The sequence below is a fragment of the Myotis myotis genome, unplaced genomic scaffold (assembly GCF_014108235.1).
Source record: "Myotis myotis isolate mMyoMyo1 unplaced genomic scaffold, mMyoMyo1.p scaffold_m19_p_6, whole genome shotgun sequence".
Classification (NCBI taxonomy): Eukaryota; Metazoa; Chordata; class Mammalia; order Chiroptera; family Vespertilionidae; genus Myotis; species Myotis myotis.
Window position 1 is genome coordinate 5310140 of NW_023416368.1, and position 19449 is coordinate 5329588.

At 53.6% G+C, this 19449-nt stretch overlaps 1 pseudogene; it reads left to right on the plus strand.

The window, feature by feature from the left end:
• Nucleotides 1–10572: 10572 nt before the first annotated feature.
• LOC118657837 lies at nucleotides 10573–13005 on the plus strand (annotated as a pseudogene).
• Nucleotides 13006–19449: the final 6444 nt, after the last annotated feature.

The following is a 19449-nucleotide window of genomic DNA, read 5'->3' on the forward strand; positions in this document are numbered from 1 at the left end:
GGCCCGGACCCGCCAGCTCCGCCCTCGCCGCCTGCCGCCTCCAACCGCGCAGGGAGGGAGGGGCCGCGGCCGCCGCATCTTTTGAAAGTTTGCACCGGGTGGCGGGAGCTGAACCGCCGGGACTCCCGCCCTCGCCGTTCCCGCGCGCCCGGGGCAGGAGGACGTGCCAGGCAGCTGGGTGCCCGCGGTGTGCCGGGCTTGTCAGCCTGCTGACCTTGCACTCATTCTGTCCAATAGTTTGAGAAGCCCTTCTGTGCGCCAGACCCTTTCAGGCGCCGGGCCACAGGGGACCACGTCTTAGCCCCCAAGGAGTACATATGCGGGGTTCGGGCGGGGAAAGGACGCACACACAGGCAGAAAGTCACGGCGGACAATGCCGAAAGGGCTTGAGGGGGACAGTCCAGCCCAGTGACTGGGCAGTGGGATCACGTACCTACAATTAGAAGAGACTTCGGCAGAGTCCAAAGGTTGGGAGGAGGGACCCCACATTCATGAATCCACTCACTCATTCAAATATGTTTTTAAAACTATATTTTTATTGATTTCAGAGAGGAAGGGAGGAGAGAGAAACATCAATGATGAGAGAGAATCACTGATAGGCTGCCTCCTGCACACCATGGATCGAGCCCGCAACCATGACCTCCTGGTTCATAGGTGGATGCTCAACCACTGAGCCTCACCTGCCCGGCTCGCATTAAAATATTTATTAAGCGCTGGCCGGTTTGGCTCAGTGGATAGAGCTTTGGCCTGTGGACTGAAGGTTCCCAGGTTTGATTCTGGTCAAGGGCACATGCCTGGGTTGTGGGCTCAATCTCCAGTAGGAGGCAGCCGATCAATGATTCTCTCTTGTCATTGATGTTTCGATCTCTCTCTCTCCTTCCTCTCTGAAATCAATTTTTTAAAAAAATTGAGCACATCTTATGTCCCAGGCTCTGTGCTGGGCACTGCAGATCCAAACAAAGCACGCTGAGTGGTGAAGACAGAAACAGCCATTAACATCACAATGTAATGATCCTAGCCAGAGAGAAGAAACAAAACAAGAGCTATGGGGTGACTTCGGGGGACTCGGGGAGAACCTGGGGGCGTGTCAGCTCCATCTGATGGACAATAGATGGGCATGGGAAGAGCTAGGGAGCGGGTCGGCAGAGGGAGTAACACATTCCTCCTTCATTCATTCACCCCACAGGTATTTGTGAGCACCCCTCCTGTCTGTGCAGGAGCCCACACCACACTGGGTGGGGAGGGAGGGAGGCCTGCTAGCTCCTGCCCTCACTGGGCTCCATTTTGCAGATGGGAACACAGGCGACCCAATTCCAAACCAGCCCCCTTCCCCCTTGGCTCTACTTTCCATGCTCTCGACCTTATGAAATGCCATTACCCCCACTTCCCAGATAGGCAATAAGGCTCACGAGTGGAAAAGAAGGGGAACAGCAGGCCTGGAGCTGTGTGAAGAAGGGGGTATCCAGGAGAGACTGCCCCTCCCCCACCACCTTCAGCTCGGTTTGTCCGGTGTCCTTTGCCAGGAGTGCCTGAGCCAGCCCAGAAGGTTCTCCTTTAAGACCAGCTCAAAGCCTCCACCTCCAGGAAGCCCTCGGTATTCCCCACCAAGTCCTGACTCATCATATGTCTGATACTTAGGCATATACACAAGTTGCTTTCCCCCCGAGTTCCCAGTGCATGCTCAGGGCAGGTTTTGTAGCAGTCACCCCTCTGTGCTCTCCACTGGCACATGGGAAACTTCCTGAGGGCAGGACCAGGCTGTTTTCTTTCTTTCTTTTTAATTTATATTTTTATTGACTTTTAAAGAGGAAGGGAGAGGGACAGGGACAGGGAGAGGGAGAGAGATGGAAACATCAATGATGAGACTGAATCATTGATCAGCTGCCTCCTGCACACCCCCCACTGGGGATCGGGCCCGCAACCTGGGCATGTGCCCTTGACCGGAATTGAACCCGGGACCCTTTAGTCCGCAGGCTAATGCTTTATCCATGGAGCCCAACCAGCTAGGGCCAGGCTGTTTTCATTTATGAATCCCCAGTGCCCAGCACAAGACTGACATACACAGGGACTCAATACACATTTGAATAAACTGACACAGAGATGAGTTGCTCTAACTGGGAGAAGCAAGGAAAGGAGGGAGGAAGGTGGGGTGAGGAGAAGAAAGGGGGAGGGAAGAGTTTAAAGGAAGGAGTTTCCGTTGAGAGTCGCCTGGGACTCTGGTATGGTCAATAGCGACATGTGCTGGGAGAGACACAGCAACCAAACAGGAACACTTACACAGAAACAGTCTCTAGAACAAGGTGCAGGTGGCGTTGGGAGAGGGGGATCCCTGTCACAGGGGGTGTGCAAATGGAAGCAGGGGCACACTGGGCTCGGGCAGCAGCCTTCAGCGGAACCCCTCCCAGCTTTGACGTCCACCCCCCACCCTTAACCACATCCAGAAGTGCACAGACTGTGCCACCCTTCCTTGGCACCAGGACTCATGCTTGGATTGCAGGGGCCCCTGGGTGGGGCTGACTCTTGATTGTGTAGTGTTGGCACAGTCTCCCATGGCAGTGGGTAGAGGGAAGGGCCCTGGCAGGGCTCCCTGGCACTGCTCCCCGGGGCATGCCATGGCAGGCCCTACTCCTGCGATACCAGGCGGTCAGGTGCACCTTGGAAAAAGGGTGCACATTGAGCTGAGGGGTATGAGCACCGCTGACACCTGGTGAAAAGACCCTCAGGGCAGGGATCTGCAACCTTTTTCATCTCGTGGCACACATACATTAATTACTAAAATGTGCGGTGCACCAAAAAATATATTGTCTGCCCAGCTGGCGTGGCTCAGTGGTTGAGTGTTGACCTATGAACCAGTAGGTCACGGTCAATTCCCGGTCAGGGCACATGCCCAGGCTCAATCCCCAGTAGGGGGTGTGCAGGAGGCAGCCAATCAATAATTCTCTCTAGATGTTTCTATTTCTTTCCCTCTCCCTTCCTCTCTGAAATCAATAAAAATATATTACATTTATATATATGATCTTTTTTGCCAATCTGACAAAAAATAGGTACAATTTGATTCATACAGGACAGCTGTTATTGTGTTGGGTATTATCATTCTTTTGTGATAATCCAAGGGAAGAGGTCAGTGCCCCCGACTAAACAGTCAGGTATTGCATGTCTTAAAAGTTCCTGTGGTGCACAGGGTGCCTGCCGGGACACACCGGTTGAAAATGCTGCACCAGGGAACCCAAAGGCGTTTGCTGTCTCCTCCCTGTAACTCAAGAACCAAGAATCCAGGCTGCAGGCAAACCACAAAGCTCAGTCTTAAAATTGCTACAGGAGGGCTCTTCTTTTCAGCAAAACCTCGATTTCCAAACCCAGCAGGCCTTCACCCGCAAAAGCAATCGTTCTCAGTTCCTGGTCACAAAGTGCCAAGCACGCAGCGGGCACCAGGCTGTCACGGCCTAGCAGCATGCTGATTAACACAGTTCCCATTTTGCAGGCGAAGAAACCGAAGCACAGAGAAGAGGCAGGAACTGCCAAGTTCACAAGGGAAGGCCATTGATGCCCTAATCCCAGGTGTAAAGATAAGTGTCCTCTCCTTTCTCCCTCCTCCCGCAGCCACTCCTGGCCCCCCGCTTGCTCTGCCACCACTGATCCCTTAACTGGGTGAAATCTCAGCAGGGCTCTTTAAACTCCATCCCAGGACCATTGCTGGGGCGTTCACTCTGCCAGGCCCAGGGGACAACGGGATGAGCAGCGTCTCTAGTTGAGCCACCAGCAAGCAGTCCCCATCATACCCCAGCCAGTCGGAGAGACTCAGTTAGTCCCGGGGAGGTGGAGAGAGCTGGGGTCCTGGGCCAGCCAGGGGCCGGTGCCTGGGAGGGAGCTCCCCGCTTCTCCCCGAGGCCCAAGAGCTCCTGCAGATGGACCATCCATGGAAACTCAACACCTGGGAGTGCTTTCTGGTTCAGAGACATTTACCTTCCATGGCCTCTTTTCATCTTCGTGGGGCCCTCTTTGTCCACGTCACTGATGAAGAAACTCAAGCTCAGAGAGGTGGAGGATTGGCCCGTGGTCACACAGCTGGATGCCGTGGACTCCGGCCTGTCCTCGGGGCCCCACAGCTGGGCCCCCCATCTCTCTAACCCCTCCTCTGCAGGGAGCAATGGCCCCTTAGGCCCAGAGGAAGGAGTCCATGAGAGGGGCGCAGTGTCTCAGACAGCCACCAGCATCCTCCATCCGCCTGGGGTGGTTATGATCGAGAGGCCTGGAGGCAGGGTGCTTGGGTTCGTATCCCAGCTTGGGCACTGGCTGCCTGTGACCTCGGGCTGAGAGGGCTGTGAGGACTGAATGAACCGATAGTCCTGAAGTGTTTATACAAGTGTCTGGCGATGGTTCTCAAGAAACACAGGCCCCATGGAGAGCCATGGCTGCAGGTTCTAACTCCTGCTTTTAAAGGCCTTATAAGCTTCTGTTCACATTCTTTGAGTCTGGAATCCACTTCTAAGGACCTCTCCTGAGGACGCAATCCCAGCTAAGCAGGGACTAAACTAATAAAGGCCCAGAGATGTTGGTTACATACCAGGACAGCACCGTAAAGTCACACTCACTCCTACCGCAGGGAAATGCTCAGTCAACGGGTGTCACTCAACAGAGCCTCACTGAGCTCTTGGGCTGCTGCTTCCAAAGACTTCAGAGTAACAGGAGAGAAGGCTTTTGTTTTCATGCCAAGTGAGAAAGGCCAAACAGAGAACTCTAAACTCAGAACGAGGTCAGGCTTATAAAAACAAAACAAGCAGATACAAAATGTGTACAGAAAACAAGATGAAAGAAAATGCATGGGCTATGGCCAGTGATGATCTCTGAATAAGAGGAATATGTGTGTGTCCCCCCCCCCTTTCTATCTGTTGGCAGTTTCTAAAGGCTCGATAATGAGCAGGTATGGAACGTTTCTAATGGGAAAGAGCTCAATAAGCTACTTTAAAAAAAAAAATAGCTTTATCAGGAAGCTGACAGGCTGTCTGATCTGTCCTTCGCATGTGGGCATGGATCGGGCTGCCAATTTTCTAGCAAGGAGTTGAACGCTGTGGGGTGGGAGTATTCACTTTGTTAATATTTATGAGGTCCCAGCTCTGACCAGGTCCTGAGTGTGCAGGGGACGTGGGTATGGAGGGAGGGCCTAGGCACAGGCACAGCTGGAAGTCCCCTTGGTACCACGCTGGCTGGCTGAGGGTCCAAAGGAACATTCTGGGAACATTGCTATCATCATGATTTTGCCACCTCCAAAATGTTGCCTGTACTATCACTCCCTTAAAAAATGGCTTTACCTAAAAACGACTCAGGAAATGGTAAGATGTGATTGAGAGGAATCTAAAACCTCAATGAAAGGATATACCATGTTCATGGATTGGAAGATTCGATATTTTCAAGAAATAATTTCTCTGCAAACTGATTTACAGATTCAATGCATACAACCTGAATCAAAACCCTAACGGGTGTGGAAGTATTTCCTCTACTGGATATAAATACTTATTGTAAAGCTCAGTAAGCAGGATTGTGGCATTGCTACAAGGATGGACACATAGACCAATGGGATGCAGGACACATATGGATACATGTTTTAGGACAAATGTGACACTACCAAGCCGGGGGGGGGGGGGGGGAGGGGGACAATCTTTTCAATGACTAGTGCTGACCAAGTGAATAGCTATATAGAAAAAGGAAAAAAGGAAGGAAGGAAGGAAGGGAGAAATTGATCCCTACCTAACAACATTTGCAACATCAGTTTCAGGGGAATTGTAGATCTAAATGTTAAAATAGTAAAAATTCTAGGAAGTAACATAAGAGAATATCTCCATGACCTTGGAGTGGTCAAAAGACTCTTTAACAAGACACAGAAAGAGCTGACCATAAAAAGGATTGATAAAATTGACTTCATTTATATTCAACATTCTTTTTTGTCAAAGATATTGATAAGAAAATTAAAAGACAATTTACAGAGTGAAAAAAGATATATCAGAAACACATAACCAACAAAGAACTTACTTGTTTCCACAACTACAGATCAATAGAAAAAAAGACTAACAACTCAAGATAAAAATGGGCAAAAAAGCAGGCATTTCAAAACAAGAATATTCCAATGGCCAATAAATATATAGAAATGGTACTAAGTCTCATCAATAATAAGGGAAATGAAAATTTAAAGTCACAATGTGATAATCACAGCTCCCCAGCCAGATTGGCTAAACTTTTAAAATTCTACAATACCAAGAATTGGCAAGGATGTGGGGCGGCGGGGACTCTCCCATGGTGCTGCTGGGAGCACAGAGTAGCACACCTACACTGGACAGCACCCTGGCAGTACCTTTTATAGTGAATCATACATCTGCCCCCATGGCCCAGCAAAGCCTCCTAGATATAGACCCAAAGAAATGCATACATAGATGAACCTAGAGACCTGCCTGTGAATATTCACAGCAGGCTGATCTGAAACGGCCCCCAGCTGAGAGCAACCCAAATGTCCATCCCTGGTAGAATGAATTGATAAATTGGGATATACCTTTATGATCAAATACCACTCGGTAATGAGAAGGAAGGACGCAGAGCTGCACATGCCCACCCGGTGACTCCCAACACCATGTTCTGTGAAGGGAGCCAGGCACCAGGGGCACGAGATACGGGACTCCATTTGTACGACGTTCAAAGCCGGGCAGGGCTCGGTGGTCAGATCATGCAGCAAAGCAAGGAGTGACCAGCATCACGTGCAGGATGGTGGTCACCTTGGAACAGCATGGAGGGGTGCCGGTGGGGAGGAGCCCAGAGGGGGGTTCTGGGGAGCCAGACATGTTCTATTTCTTGACCTGGATGCGTGCTTTTTGATAAATAATCAAGCTGCACATTGTTTTGCTGTGACCGTTAGCCACACACAGTGGGCTGCTCTGTCTGTGTTCCATTTCACAACCAAACGCTGAGAAGAAGAAAGAGCGTCCGAGGCTCCAGAGGGAGGGAAGGCAATCTGAGAGGCCAGCTCCCGAGGGAGCAGCTGGGGCAGGACAAGCCGGATGGTGTCAGCGAGCACCGGGCACCGAGGCCTATGTCATCCAGGCGTCGGATACGTCTCCCGTCCCAGAATTAGAGGCAGGATTCAGACAGAGGGTGGTGCAGAGAGGTTCACACATGGAACATAAACCCGTATGGGTGGACAGTGCTGGCTTCGCCATTCAGCCCGCCTGGTGGAGTTTTTGAGAAAGGGAATGAGCTGACTCTATAGCTCCGAGGTGGTGAGGAGGTTTGGTTTAAAGCACTTGGTTGGTGTAGGGATGGTGGAAATCGCATCCTTTGCAACTGTTTACATTTATGATCACATTTAGATGCCAACTAAAAACGTGCACTGCTCGGGTCCAGCCCCAGCGGTCCAGGGTTCAGGTCCCTGTTCAGGCGCCAGTTGCTGGGGTCCAGCCCCAGTGGTCCAGGGGTTCCCAAAGGTGTGGACGGAGTCGGCGAAGAATGAAAGACACGGAGACAGCGTTCAGATGATCAGCATAGCCAGGTTCTCTCTTTATTCTCCTGTTACATCTGTATTTATACCATTTGATCCTATAAGCATGCCTCTATAGTCACATCATGGTATGTTTTGGGTCCTCTCTTGACCTCTACAGTTCCTTGTTTCATGTCCATAGTTTCTTATCTGACCTTTGCCAAAAATCCCATCCCCATCTAGTTCTGCTGATTTTAATCCTATCCATTCTATTCCAAAAGTTAGGGCTAGTTTGTTATCTCCATTCCAAGGTCACTACTCTGCTGTTCTGTTAAGCTACAAGGAAGTAACTGAAGGAGATTATCCTAAGTAAAGATTATGTAGCTTAAGCGTGATTGTTCGTAGTTAAGGTGATTAACTACCCGCCTGGCACTTAGTTAAGGGGTTTTACTGATTTATTCCCTTCTTAGTCCTGTTAATCCCTAACTCCAGGGAAACATCCCCACCTGGTGGCCCTAGTTAGAACACATAGCGCTAAGAAGGGGAGCAAACATATTAAGAACAGTATGCCAGATCCCTTGAAACATATGCTGTGCAGATGTTTCTTCCCTGCAGCGCCTGTGTCAAGCAGCAAGGATGGACTGGCTTCCAGCAGTGCACCATCTGTAGTTTCCAAAATTATTTTAGGGGCTATGTGAGCCCCAAATTTGAAGAGCGCTGTCTTCTCAGGTGTTAGGAGTAGATGGCCAGATGGACAGAGGCAAGGAGGGCCCTGGCATGGAGGAGCCCAGGCAAAGGAAGGCCAGAAGGCTGGGAAGGCCACTGTGCTGGGGAGACGGGGGAGGAGGGAGATGGGTGTCGCCTGCAGGGAGCCCTGAGCAGGCTCTGGGTCTGCAGGAGGGGAGCAGAAAGAGGCTGAGGTGGCAGGGAGGAAAGGCCAGGGCTGAGAGCCTCTGAGGATCAGGTGTAAAGAGGTAGCAAGGAAAGGGGACTCCCTGGCCCCTCACTGTGTGTGGCCACAGCTCTCCTTTTAAAAATATACTGTATCTATGTTTTGTTAATCCTCAACTGAAAATATTTTCCATTGATTTTTAGGAAGAGTAGAAGAGAGAGGGAAAGACAGAGAGAGACATGGATGTGAGAGAAACACATCGATTGGTTGCCTCTGCACGTGCCCCAACCAGGGCTCAGGCCGGGGAGGAGCCTGCAACCAAGGTACATGCCCTTGACCAGAATTGAACCCAGGACCCTTCGTTCTGCAAGCCGATGTTCTATCCACTGAGCCAAATGGCGAGGGCACCACAGCTCTTGAAACGACTACCAAGCAGGCCCCATACCTGGCAGCTGCTTCGAAAAGGTCGGGTGCCCACCCTTCTGCCACCAGCTCCTAGCCCCCACTATTGCCAGGGTCTCCCAGCATCACTGGCCCTGTCCTCGCTAGGTGGGGGGGGAGGGGGGAAGAGGGGAAGGACGTGGAAGGCTACCACCTACCACTCTGCCTGGGGACAGAGACTGGCCCACCCCAGCCACTCAAAGCTATTCTCTCAGCGAGAGGGGCTCCTGCCCAGCCTGCTGGACTCAGACAGCTAAGGGGCAAAGCCCGCTCTGACCCCCAGGCTTGCCAACTCAGGCCACTCTCTGGCCTCAGGTGTGCACTTGAGGACTTGAACCTAGCTTTGAAATGGACCAAGAGCAGTTGCTAAACATTCATGGGTGAGTGAATGAATGAATGAATGAAGGAGCAGCTGACAATGAAAGGGATGCCCAAGCAGACAGGTGGCATGGAGAGTGCTGGCTGGCAGAAGGCACAGGGAAGGTGGCCTTCTCCCCCTGAAGGGCCAGACTCCGCGGGGCTTCCTATAACTCCACCTCCTGGGCTGATGCGCCCATCTGTGAAATGGGCCCATTCTGCTGGCAGTCTGGCTCGGTTCTGGCCTTCGGTCAAGGGCAGGCTCAGAGGGACCCTGGCCCCATGGGAACCCACCCGAGGGGAGCCGGGATGAAGGGCTCCGCTCAAATGCAGGTCCCAGCCCAGAGGGTGCCTACCTCCAGCCTCCCGACAGCTCTCGCTGTGGGCGGGACTGCCTGTCTCTGAGGGGCAGAAGCAGCCACTTGGACCCGGTGTCCCAGCACGAGCTCGCACGGGGGAGCCAGAGCCAGAACCAAGCCCGGATCTGGACACCAGAGACCCCGGGTGTGCATCCACCCCGGGGCCACAGTCCTTTCGCGGCAAAGCTCCCCTCCGGCCAGGTCTCTGCGAGTCTGCTCCACCCTCAGCCCAAGGTGGGGGTGGGGACGGCGGGGGCAATACTTCAGGACTCGTCACATGAAAACAGACTGAGGATCCCCCTATTTTTAGCAACTGAGCTGCGTGTACCTGTTTCCCCCACCCTGGGAGCAAAAGCTCGGGCAAACATCCGCTCACACCTTACGCAAAGCAGCTGCCTCCTGGCACCCCCTGTGCTCAAAAGCTTCGCTCCCTGGGTGTTGATTGTCACGTGCACCCGCCATTGACTGTCCGATTCCGTGAGTCGCTGTTTGGAGTGTCAGGATAATGGGAACAGATCAGGGGGCTCAGTGGGTGGGCGGGGGGGTCCCCGGGTGCAATCCTGGTGGTCTGTGTGAAGGATCTGGGTTCCCCTGGCCCCCCAGGGAAGGGACAGTAATCATCGTAAGGTCTACCAGCTACTGCGCCGGGCTTCCCGGATCCACTCCACTCACAGCAGCCGGAGTCCTCCCTCTGCGGCATGCCCTGGCTGAACCCCTCCCGCGCTGTCCCCTCCAGTGGATAAAAGCCCACTTCCTGACCTGCCCATTAGACCCTCCCTGACCTGGCTTCTGTGACCTCACACCATCTCCCACCAGGCTGGCTGGCCTGTGCTTGCCACGGTCCTGGCCACACCAGCCTTCTGCTCGTGAAGCATACTGAGCCTCCTCTAGCCCCAGGGCCTTTGCACCTACTGTGCACCATGGGATGTTCTTTCCCCAGGTCCCCGAAGTGGCTCCATCTCCTCACTCGGGTATCAGCTCCCGTGTCATCTCCTAGGGAGGCTTCTGAGATCCTGGCCACCAGACTAGCTGTACTTACCCTTCCTGCCCCTCCTCCCCCAGGCATGGCCCAGGGCCTCGCCGCCCTGTGGTGGCAGCAGGGCACAGTGCTGACAGTGAGACCATTCTAAACAGCCTCCAGCCCATGGTCCAGAGGCAGAGGACGGCCGGGCTGGTGTGCGCCTGACAGGACCACGCTATTCAGCAACCTCCATACACAAAATCAGCAGCTTTGCTACGTTGAGAATTTACCCACATGGACCTTCAGAGTTCCGACGGCAATGTGGAAGGCAACGAAGTTGACAGTCTTTTGAACAAAGTAGAAGAAAGAGTGAAAGAATTGAGTCAGGACAGTGCTGGGCGGGTGAAGCGATCCCACCCATAGTTCAAAGAGGAACCCTTGGCCGGTACTGGCCCACTGCTGATGGCCGCCTGGCTGAGTCTGACGTAGGCGCAGTGGTGCCTGGTGAAGATGCACCCAATCAGAACATTAACGTTCCCGCTCGAAGCCATTTGGGAATATTCTCATCCTTAGGGGGATGTTAACGGGTGCGTACCCAGGCCGTCCTGGGCAGTGGCAAAGGCGAGCACACTGGCAAAGCGTGCCAATTCTGGGAGGCGGGGATGGGGGCATTTGATGTGAAATAGTCAACTTGAAACCTAAGTAGGTCACCATGGTAGAGAGTCACCAAATGGTGACGGGTGGATGTAATACATGCATGAGAAAGGCGTGTGGCGACGTCTGAGACAACCGCACAGGAGCCTGCGGTCAGGGCCCGGTGGAGGACTGCATCCCAGCACCGAAGAGGCACGCCGAGGAAGCAGAGAGCTGATGATGTGCTGAGTGGATTGACAGCTGCCCCGACCTCCACATCTCTGGGGAAGATCCCCATGGGGTGCCTCAGACTGGCTCCGGCCTCTCCATGAAGGGACCGAAGCAGGATGGGACATCCCTTACACGGGGGACCGGAGTCAATTGGACAGGAGCTCGGTTACTCGATGAAGAACGGCTTGGGCACCTGGATTGTCCTGTGGAATTCTCAAAGGAGAGCGTCCGTGTCCCTTCATCCTTGGCATTGTGGGTATTTCACACTGTGTGGAAGAAAGCTAAACCTTGGAGATCAGTGTCCCCTAATCACGCGTGCTACAAACAGCCCTCCCCACCTTCCCATGCTCTACGTGCCATCAGAGCGAGCCAGGCAACTCATCGTGAATTCCTTCAAGTTTTCTTTAATTATTTTTTAATTTAAAAAAGCAAATGGAAATGTATATTTTGATGAACGAGGATGTTCTTTTTTAAACAAATATTTTTATTGATTTCAGAAAGGAAAGGGGAGAGAGAAACATCAATGACTAGAGGCCCAATGCACGAAATTCGTGCAAGGAGCTCAGCCCTCACAGCCCCGGCTTTGTCCGGAAGGTCTTCCAGAAGGTCATCGGTTGGTCATTCCTCTGTTTGGCCGTCCGGTCTAATTAGCATATTACACTTTTATTATTATAGATGAGAGAATCAGTGACCGGCTGCCTCCTGCACGGCCCCCACTGGGGATCGAGCTCACCACCCCTATGTGTGCCCTGATCAGGAATCGAACCCTGACCTCCCGGTTCATAGGTTGATGCTCAACCACTGAGCCACGCCGGCCGGGCAGGAGTTATTTTTTGACAGTCAGCTGAAAGGTGATTAGCTAGCATAGCAAAGGCTGCTAAATGCACCGAAGCCCTAGAATGTGATTTGTTACTTTTTTTTTTCTGTGTGGGCTGTTTTTGTTTTAGTAGACTTTGAATTTGGCTGTTTGGAGGAGTGAACAGCATTGTTTTATTCTGGAGGGGGAGTTCTGGCTGGTGTTTCTTTCCCCCAAAATGAATTGACTTACATGATTAAAATTTGGTGCTTATATGAAAGTTAAAAAAAACCCCAAAACAAATTAGCAATGCTTTGATTCAAATTATAAATGAGGGTGAAAAAAAGAATTTCTGCAAACATTGGTAAGATGACTCATTTGTTGTCTTTCCCACCAGAAGGTCAGCAACACGAGAGCAGGAATCTCTCCTGCCTTGTTCCCGGCTGCATCGTCAGTGATGTATAGCAGGTGCTCACTAAATATCTGTTAAGCGAATGACCGATTTCTCACCACAGCCCTTAGCAATGCTGTTGCTATTTTTCCTGTTTCAGATGAAGAAACTTCTTTCAAAGAAGTCAAGTGACTGGCCCAAGGTCAGACAGCCTGTCCGTGGGGATCCTTCCTGGCCCCCAGGAGCCCCACAGTGGGTCTGGGTCTGGGAACCTGGCACTGAGCACAACCCTCTCTCACTCCTCCAGGAATAAACTGGAGGCGTACGCGTGAAAGGCTGAGCAAAACTCGCCTAATTAACCAGGGCCGGGTGCCAGGCAGAGGGGATAGGCCTTTGATCGCAGCCCACAGGTGACAGGACAGAGCGCCACCCATAAAGACGATTGTGCCATCCAGGTCAGCGGCTCCGACAAGCTGCTCACCTGAGCTTGTTGTTGGAAAGTCAGGTTATCGCGGGGCATGGCTGTGGCCATAAAGTGCCCTGGAATGAAGGGGAGCGGGGAGGAGCCTTTTTAGAAATTTTGAAGCCAACTTCCAAAATCTTTGACAAGCTCAGAGAGAGAGAGGGAGAGAGAGAGAGAGAGGGAGAGAGAGGGAGAGAGAGGAGCTCACATTTTCTGGGCTCCTACTGTGTGTCAGTTGCCACACTAGGTGCTTCCCTTACATTCTCCCATCAAAAGCCTCCTGGTGACCGTGGGAGGTGCGTTGCATCAAACCTCAGATGCCGTTGGTAATAAAAGCATTCCGACTTCAACCTCGCTGAAACGTGAACAAACGTGCCTTGTAGAACAGATGACCCCTGGGATGAGCCCGATCTTACAAAGGCCTCAGGCTCAGAGAGGACCGTGCGTTTATTTACGCATGAGGTTCTTTAGTCCCTGATCCCCCTCGTCTGTGAGTCAGGCAGATGGCTGCCCTAGCCGTCAGGTCACCGCTATATCCCTGGCTTCTAGCATCGGGCCGGCAAGTAATAGGTGCTCAACAAGTAGCTGAATGAATGAAAGCAAGGATGAATGAAGCGTAGGAGTCCTTCGGGAAGAAGGGCCTACTGTGTGTGCGGAGCGGAGTCCAGCAGAGGGACCTGGATGAGTGAGGCGAGGGTGGGGAGAGATTGGCCGTGGCTCCCTGTGTTAGCTCTTTCCACACAGGACACATTCAACCCCCTGCAGCCCCCAGAGGAGGGGACGGCTACCCCACGTCTGAGCCAGGGAGGCCTGGATCCACTTGTGTGGCCCACAACACAACTAGCTGTGTGACTTGGACAAGTCCCTTGGTCTCTGGGCCTCCGATCCCGCATCTGGGAGATACTCATAGCCCCCTCTGCGCGGCGGAGGACGGGGTGAGCGATCAGGGGCAGAGCGGAGGCCCTGCACTTGGCACCCAGTGCGCGCCCCACACGTTTACTCCCTTGTCTTTGCAAATAAGCGTGCAGTTTAGTTCCTCGGGGAGCGTGGTTCTCACGGGGTTTTTGTCTCTGTATTAGCTCGTGGGCTTGTAAAGCCACATTAACACCATATTTTTAAAAGCTGTGCTCACGGGAGGAGGGGAGGGAAGACACTGCTTTGTGAAATTGACTCAGTGGGAAACGATGTCTGAGTTAGGGAAATTCTTGTTTGGGGTCCAATCCCACGAACTGCAAAAAAGCATGATGGGAACGGGGGTGGACCAGGGCCAGCTCCTGCAGCTCAGGGTACAGATGTCATGGAGCGCCCAAGGCACCTACAGGTCCCCCATGAGCGTCCCCACTTTGCGTTCACTGTGCCTTCCAGAAGCCCTGGTGAAAAGAAAGCTCTGTGGTCATGATGGGTCCCGGGGAGGGAGGCGCGGTGGGGAGACCCCGTGTGTCTGCGTGTGTGTCTGTGTGAGTGTGTGGCGTGGGGATGCCGTGTTATACCTGTCAAGTGTAGGGAAGGGGGAGGGGCCGCCACACAAAGAAACAAGCAAGGGTTTGTTTTTCCACCGCTTGGGCGAGACCGTGCGTCAGCGGGCGGATCGGGAGGGGGACGGCTCCAGCTGGAGACGCTCAAATCAGCCCACGGTTCTCTCAGGGACTCACGGGGCCGGCTCGCGGGGAGCTGCCAGGCACCCTCTGTGCTCCTCCCCGCCCCACGCGGCTCCTCAGGAAGCGCCCACCCCGGCCACGCCGTTCATATCACTAAACAGGGACCCCTCCTCCCTGCTGCAGTGTAAGTGGCGTTCCCGTGGCACCTGGGTCTCATGTAACCCTCACTGCACCCCGAGAGGTGGGGGATAGAGGACACTGAGGCTCAGAGAGGCCAAGGCCGTGGCCTAAGGCAGCACAGCGAATCGGTGGGGAGACCTCTGAGGCCCGGACAAACTTTGTTCGGACAGTTTGGCCATAGCAGCAAAAGCCCTTAAAATGTGTCTACTTTTCACCCAGTTGCGCCGCTTTTAGAAACAGGAATAGAATCAGGCCAGAGCCTCCCGGACTCGTCTCTGTGCGTGTCCTGGGCACATTCTTAATAAGGGTAAAACCTAGGAGCCGCATTTCAGCCACAGGGAATTTGTTAAGTAAACTCTCGCAGTGGAATACTATGCAGCCGCTAAAAATAATGCACGGCCGCTGTTGACTGGTGTGGAAAACATTCAAGGGCAGAGCCAAGATCTGCACGGTCTGTGAGGTCCCTGGATTCTAGTCGTGGCTCAGCCCCTCGTCCTCTGTGTGACCTTGGGCCCTTGATGAACGCTCCTGGCCTGTTTACTTTAAAATGGAGACAAATCAAGAACGAGAGAGCTTTCGTGAGAAGTACGTCGATGAGTTAACAGGCGTAAGCACTTAGGACAGCACCTGGCACAACAAACAGCTGGCGAGTGTGGTTGGAGCAGTGGGCTTGGGAATTGGGGGGCATTATTTCTTCAGAGATTTTTCTCTGTCCTCCGCTCTCCTAAAGACGCGCACAGTCAGCCCCTTGAAGCTGTCCCACAGCTCATCGAGGCTCTATTTTTAAAATTCTCTTTTCTTTGTGGTTCGTTTTGGATAGTTTCTACCGCCAGGCCCAAGTCCACGATCCTCTGCCACGAACCCCACTGCGAGCCATCTCTCACGCACTGTCCTTTTCATCCTGAGACGTCTGCCCCATCTCCATTTAACTTCTTCAACGTATGGAATGCAGTTATAACAACTGTTTTCACGTCCTTGTCTGCTAATCCTAACATTCGTGTCAGTTCTGGGTCAGCTGCCATTGATTGATTTTTCTCCTTATTACGGGTCATATTTTCCTGCCTCTTCGCATGCCTGGAAATTTTTGATCGGATGCCAGACCCTGTGACTTTGACCTTGTGGGGAACTGGATATTTTTTTTTTCGTAGTCCTGTGTTCTAGGGTGAAATTAAACTACTTAGAAACAGCTTACTTCTTTCAAGTCTGGCTTTGCGTCGTGCTTAGTAATTCGCTCCCGAGGCCGGACCCTCTGTGTACCTCCTTGACGCCGAGTCACGGGGTCCCCCGCCCGGTCTGGCTGGAGAGCAGCACGGACCCCGGCCCCGCGGAGCCCCAGGTGCTGCTCCCTCTGATCCCTTCGTGAGGTTCTTCCCCAGCTGAGACGGTTTACCGCCTGCGTGCGCTGGTCAGCGCTCAGCTGAGTACGTAAGGGGGACCCCCGAGTGTCCCCGGAGCTCCCTCTCTGCGGCTCTCTCCTGCCCAATACTCTGTTCTGGAAACTTAGCCACTAGGGCCTCTCTGGCCTCAGTTCCATCCCTTTAACTCAGACCCTCGGGCCCTGCCTGGCCCCCTCCCCTCCCCCACCTCGGGCTTGGCTGTGGCCCGGGCAGTAAAGCTCGGCCTCCTTTGTTTCCTGACTCTCAGGATCCCTGCTCTTCCTCCACTCCCGCCCAGCGTCTCAGAAACTGTCCTTTTGTGTCGGCTTGGGGTCGTTTCAGGCAAGAGGGTACAGCCAGGTGCTAGTACCCCGCGGTGGTCAGAAGCAGAAGCCCCTGCATTCGCCAGCTTCATGACAGCCATTACCCCTGCTCTAGCCCGTTCCCAGGGCCCCAGGTCTTAGGGAAGGTGACACAGAGAGGTAAAGCGCCCTGCCCAGGAGGCACAGCTAGCAAGCAGTAGCACGAGCGGAAAGGGGACCAGCCCCAGCCGGCCTGCCTGGGGCCCCCGGGAGTGTGGGGGCTCTTGACTCTGTGCAGGACAGGCCTCCCAGCACGAGTCCAGGTGACTTTTCGAGGACGTTCATTGAAGGTGGGACAGGGAAACCAGGAAGAGCCTAGGACAGAGGAAGCAGCGGGAGAGAGCCCAGGAGGGCGGCTTTGGTTCTAAAAATGTTACAGGAACGGAAGGAATGAGCCGAGGCGGGCTGCTCGGGCTCACTGAGAGAAAGTCAGAGAAAGGGGGCGCTGGAGACAGGTCGGGGGGTGAGCCCGGGGTGAGCGGCCCTGCCCAGTGCTCCCCTGGTTGCAAGTCTCCTGGGGACTCAGCGTTTTGGAGGTGCGTGCCGGTGGCGGAAGGAAAGGGAGAGAGAAAGGCATGGGTGGGTCCCAGGAAGGAGAGTGCGCGCTGGGTTGTTGGTTTTGAGGGTTTTTAAAGGCTGGGTGTTCAGGGGGAGGATCTCAGTAGAATAATCATCAGCTTTTCCAGGTGTGTCCTCTCAGGGTCATGGTCTCCACTGATTGGTCGGCATCAGGGGGGGTCATTAGTCACGGCACCTGGTCCTGGCGTTGCCCACCTGCTCTGGCTGCTTTTCTGGGCCTGGAGCTGAAATGTAACTGAGGCCTAGACATTATCTCGGGGGTCGGGGGGTGGGGGGGCTTCTGTCCCTGCTGTAAGTTGCTCGGCCAGTTTGCTCAGCTCTCTGCCTCGGTTTCCCCACTCCATCTGTCCCAGCCTCTCAGGAGAGCCAGGCTCAGCACCAGGCTTGGCTGATACAAAGTCCCTTCTCTCCACTGGCTCTGGACAGGGAGCTGGCCCGGACCAGGAGCGGCTAAGAACCAGGGGGACAAAGGGCCAGCCTTGTGCTTCCAGCCCCAAAACTCACGTTCACCAGCGTCAGGCTGGGCTGGGCTGAAGGCTGAACTGTGGTGTGGGGGCCAGGAGTGGGGCCCCCAGGCCACAGCAGGCAGGGCAGGGCTGCCAGGGCAGGTGACAGGCAGGGGTGAGGGCAGTGCGAGGGGCTGTGGGACAGCTACCCCTGCCCCCACCTCCCCATGCCCCTTCCGGGCCTGCATGGCTGCAGGAGGAGGAGGAGGAGGAGGAGGCCCTGTCTCCCTGGGCCTCCTCATTCATCTATGCATTGGAGGGGCCATGGGCCAATCTAGAAGGCCCTTTGGTGTCTGTGTTGTGGTCTTGATGAGGTCAGAGCTATCCTTGTGCCCTGAACGCCACCACGGCTGCTACTCAAGAGAGAATTTTCAAAGACTGAAGGTTCCCACTTAGCCATGACCCCCAGGCAGGAGGCCCTGCGTCTAAAAGGCACATCCTCTCATTCGAGATCCTCACAGAGACCGGCATCTGTAGACACACCTGGGCCAGGGACCCCATGCCCTGGACACCAGTTTCCCCAGATGTTACCTGGGGTCATTCCCAGGACGGTCACAAGGATCAGACACCACAGCTGAGGTCAGGTTGCCCTTTTCCATGGGTGTTTTTCCCACCTGGCTGACTCGAAGTTCCTGGAAGGTGAAGTTGGGGAATGGGCACAGCGTACCCCACTGATGATATCTGGGCCCTCATTCTTTCCCAGGAATAACTTCCCCCAAGTGACTTGGCTGCTAAAACATATGCACGAAGCTTTGATGAGCAATTAGTTCCAAATTGCCTTTCAGAAAGATGTTATCAATCTGTGCTCCCGCCTGTTTATCTCACCCACCCCTCCAGCAACGGCTGGGGTTGTGCCTTTTAATCTCTCCCATCTGACCGCAGGACAATAGCAAGCTCATTGCTATTTCCATTTGCATTGCTTTTGGCGAATAACTTATTAAAAAATTGATAAGTCAACTGAAACTGTATTTGGCCAACTTTCAGGAGACTTTGCGAGGCCCCTGGGGATTATGGGAGCCCGAGAATGGGTTTGGGACTCAGCTTTGGTGCACGGCATTGCTGATCCATGAGATCAAGTAGGAGATCCATTCACTCCCCAAACAGCATCAGAGCTTTTCCCAGGAGGCACCTTCCTGTGTTGCTCAACCCCACCTTGTCCCAACCACCCCACTCCCTGCACCACCACCCCCTCCTACCTTTGTCTTGGGCAAATACACCTGGAAATGTCAGAGCACTCACTTGGCGCACTGTGGGAACCGACACCAACACCTGTGCTTAGGGAAGGCCGGGTCGGGCAGTGGGAAGTATCTGAAGGGCTTTACAAATAAAGGGGGGGCGGTCCTGGAGAAGAAGCCGAATGGCCCTGATGGGGCATTTCACCTCTCCGAGCCTCAGTGCCCTCATCTGCAAAATGGGGGTGGGAGTTGGGGTAGTAATAGTACAGCCCATGTGAGATTATGGTGAGAATTAAATAAGCAAATGCATTTTAAGTGCTTAGCACAGGGCCTGGCACGCAGTAGGTGTGCAACAAGGGACAATCGTCATCCTCATTATCCTCATTGTTATCACACTGCCAAGGCGCTTTGTAAACCACAGTGTCTCTACCAGTTCGAGTTGATGTGTCCTCCGTCCCCTCTGCTCTGATCAGGAAGGTCACCATCGACCTCACATGCCCAGCTCCAAAGCCAGGCTTCTCTGGAGTGGACTGTGCCCCTTTGAACCCAGGGCCTTCATCTGACCAAACACAATGGCTTTTCTCAGAATGGAGCTGAAGTCTTCTCCAAGAAGTGTTCTCCAGCTGGTCCTTTCTGGCTTTATTTGGCTGGGGACAAAGTATTATGATGGGGCTCCTGCCTCCTTTCTCT